Source organism: Halichoerus grypus, chromosome 8, assembly GCF_964656455.1.
Source record: "Halichoerus grypus chromosome 8, mHalGry1.hap1.1, whole genome shotgun sequence".
In the NCBI taxonomy this organism is placed as follows: Eukaryota; Metazoa; Chordata; class Mammalia; order Carnivora; family Phocidae; genus Halichoerus; species Halichoerus grypus.
In genome coordinates this window covers 112,148,557-112,152,600 of record NC_135719.1, presented here as the reverse complement: position 1 = coordinate 112,152,600, position 4,044 = coordinate 112,148,557, and the positions used below count along the sequence as shown (strand labels likewise).

The window sequence follows — 4,044 nt, the reverse complement described above, 5'->3', positions numbered from 1 at the left end:
AGACATTATTTCCCAGCTTTTCCATGTGTTTTTAAAGTATACAAATATTTTTAAAGTATACAAATATTCTTCTTTAAAAAAAAGAGAGATGAGACTGTTCTAAGTAAAATGAAAACTCCCTCCCTTTGGTGACTGTCTTCTAAATTGGTCCCCTCCTTTCTCTGGAGAGAAGTAACTATGATGAGTTTGGTGCACATTGTAATCCATTTTTATACATAATATACATACATCATATATGTATCAAAAACATTTAGTAAAATCTTATTTTTTTTACATAAACAGTATTGTTCTGCATATATCATTCTGTAGTTTGCTTTTTCTTTCAGTAATCTTTTTTTTTTTTTAAGATTTTATTTATTTATTTGAGAGAGAGAGAATGAGAGAGAGCACGAGCGGGAAGAGGGTCAGAGGGAGAAGCAGACCCCCCGCTGAGCAGGAAGCCCGATGTGGGACTCGATCCCGGGACTCCAGGATCATGACCTGAGCTGAAGGCAGTCGCTTAACCAACTGAGCCACCCAGGCGCCCTCTTTCAGTAATCTTTTTGATAATCTGTTCCTGTGTAGTTCTATAGAAATCTAACTCATTCCTTCATATTACAGTGTTACTATCTCTCTCTTTTTGTAAAGATTTTATTTATTTATTTGAGAGAGAGAGAATGAGAGAGAGAGACCACATGGGGGGGAAGGGTCAGAGGGAGAAGCAGACTCCCTGCTTAGCAGGGAGCCCGATGCGGGACTCGATCCTGGGACTCCAGGATCATGACCTGAGCCCAAGGCAGTCACTTAACCAACTGAGCCACCCAGGCGCCCCTACAATGTTACTATCTCTTATTTATCTGTTCCTTATGTATGGAAATTTAGGCTGCTCCTCTTTTTTGTGGGGGTTCTATTACGAATAGTAGGTGAACATGCATGTGCTTATTTCTCTCTCTTTGCAGATGTGTAGCTTCTCTAGGTTAGACACCAAAGGGAGAGTCACTGGTCGGAGTAAGCATGGTATTTTTTTTAATAGACAGTGCCAAATTTGTTTTCCAAAGTGGGTATACCAACAATACACATCTGGATTTTCAGAACCTTGACAATGCTTGACTTTGGAAAAAACGTTAAGCTTTGACAGTGTCATGGATGAAATATAGCTTATTGTTTTCAGTCCAGTTTCTCAGATTAGTAGTGTAGTTAAGCATCTTTTCAATGTTTATTAAGTAAACATACACTTATGGACAATTATCTGATTATATTCTCAGGAAAAATTCCTATCTGATCAAAAACTGTATTTTAAGGCTTTCAGAAGATATTTTGAAATTTCCATCTAAAAATTTTGTAACTCTTTATATTCTTATTGAAACCATGATAAAATATTCATTTTCCACAATCTCACAAAACTGTACTACTCAATCTTTGCCAATCAGATAAGCAAAAAGTGTGCATTGTTTTAATTTTTCATTTCTTTGATTATTGGCAACATTTTTTTTAAAAAGTCATATCCACATCTTTAAAAATTCACATTCTTATTCATTCTCATTGCGAATTCTCATTCACATTTCTTCTTTTTTAGACTATGGTTTATGACTTCAGCCAACTTTTACATTGGGATATTCTTTTTCTTATCAACCCACTGTCATATAATTTACAAATTCTTCTCAGCTTGACATCTCTTTTAACTTTGTTCATGGTAATTTAGTTATATACACATATTTTTAAAATTTTAAGTGTTTAAGTATTAACATATTTCCATTATATTTTCTGCCTTCTCTTTTATTTTTGAATTATTTTTTTTAAAATACGGAACATTTGATGAATTTGCATGTCCTCCTTGTGCAAGGACCATGCTAATCTTCTCTGTATTGTTCCAATTTTAGTATATGCTGCTGAAGCAAGCGCTGCCTTCTCTTTTAAATAACTTATATTTCTTATCTCAAAATGCATGTGCATTATGAAAATTCACTAAAATACAAATAAAAGAAGAAAGTAAAACCCATGTAATTTTACCACCTAGAGATAAGAATTATTAATATTTTGAAGTATATCCTTCCAGACTATTTCTATGAATATCTACTACACTTAAGTATTTTCCAGTAATTCTGCAGAGCATGTGACTCAGGAATAATGTCCTAGGCCAGTGGTTCTCCAGCTTCGACACACACCAGAATCACACCTGAAGATGCTTGTTAAAATACAGATTGCTGGGTCCCACGCCCATAATTTAGTGAGGGGACCCAAGAATTTGCATTTCCGACAAGTTCCCAGGTGATGCAGATGCTGCTGGTCTGGGTACCATACTTTGAGAACCAGTTTTAGGTTCTCCCCATCTAAACCATCACATTACAGTCACTTCCCTACTTAAACCCTTTTTATGGTTTCCTCTTGTCTGCAGGACAAAGTCCAGACTGCTTGGCAAGGCACACGGGTCTTTTATGATCTGGCCCTGAGCTGTTTCCTCTCCAGACTCACTCTTCACACTTGGCCTGGCTCTCCACCCCAGGAGGCTGACCTGCATGGACTATATCAACAGGTTCTGTGCTCTGCCTTGTGGGTCAGCTGACAGGAGACTGGAGGGTGGGAAAGATAGCAATCACGGTAGTCCATCCCCTGCCCCACCCTTGGGCTTCTTCCCTCTAAGGGCTGGCAGTGGCTGCATTCCTCCACCTCGCGTCCAAATCAATTTGATTCTTTCCTGTAGCTATGGCTCTCACTAAGTTCTGCTCATTGCCTCCTCCACTCGACCTCAGGCTTAGGGACCGTAACAACTTCCTGCTGTTGTTGGTCTGAGGTGAGCTTCAACATTCCTTTTGGATTCTTTTACCTCTGTCCACACCTCTGTGGTCAATCTCTTCATCGCATTCTCTTTAATTACCCCTTTTTGGTCACTCCTTCTCTTTCCTGATGAGACTGGCTAATCCAGGCCCTCCTTTCCATTCTTACTTTTTTTTTTTTTTTTTTTTTTAGAGATTTACTTATTTATTTGAAAGAGAGCATGAGCTGGAGGGGCAGAGGGAGAGGGGGAAAATCTCAAGCACACTCCCACCTGAGTGTGGACAGACACAGGGCTCGATCTCATGACCCTGAGATCACAACCTGAGCCAAAACCAGGAGTCAGAGGCTTAACCAACTGAGCCACCCAGGCACACCCCCTCCTTCCTATTCTTATTTCCCACAAACCTTTTTCTAGGCATGACTTGGTCACACATTTCCCGAATATAGTTGACCCTTGAACAACATGGCAGGGGTTGGGGCGCTGCCCCCTGAGCTGTTGAAAATCCATGCATAACTTTTGACTCCCCCAAAACTTAACTACTAATAGCCTACTGAAACCTGATAACAAAGAGTCAATAAATACATTTTATTTATGTTATATGTATTATATACTGTATTCTTACAATAAAGGTAGACAAAAGAAATGTTATTAAGAAAATCATAAGGAAAAGAAAATACATTTACAGTTCTGTACTGTGCTTATTGGAAAACTCCAGGTATAAGAGGACCTCATACAGTTCAAACTAGTGTTGTTCAAGGGTCAGCTGTACCATGTGGTTCACAATCTCTTGCTTTTCTCTTTGGCTGAAAAGTCCTTTTACTTTATGCAGAAAACTACTCCTCTGCCTTTAATCCATAGGTCAAATGTCATTGTCTTCATAAAGATTTCCCTTCTCTTCAAATTTACTCCATATTTCTCGGACTTTTTCATATACAGATATATTGAGATATATTTCAGAAACTATAAAATTCACTCATTTAAAGCATACAGTTCAGTGGCTTCTAGAATATTCTGAGTTATGCAACCATCACCACAATCTGATTTCTGAACAGTTCATCACCCCTAAAAGAAACCCTGTATCCATTAGTGGTCACTCCCTTACTCCTCTCCGCCCCTGAGAGTGGCAAACCACTCATCTATTCTCTTTCTCTATGGTTTTGCCTATTCTGGATATTTCACATAAACAGAACCGTACGCTATACTTTTGTGACTGACTTCTTTCACTTAGTATAATATTTTTTTTTCTTTTAATTTTATTATGTTATGTTAGTCACCATACAATACATCAT

The 4,044-nt window shown here is 38.1% G+C and overlaps 1 non-coding gene across 1 annotated transcript; it reads right to left on the bottom strand.

The window, feature by feature from the left end:
* Window positions 1-1,776: 1,776 nt before the first annotated feature.
* Window positions 1,777-1,879, bottom strand: LOC118550592 (U6 spliceosomal RNA). The gene has a single exon (XR_004924652.1). It is a non-coding gene; the product is annotated as a U6 spliceosomal RNA (small nuclear RNA).
* Between the last annotated feature and the right edge of the window lie 2,165 nt (window positions 1,880-4,044).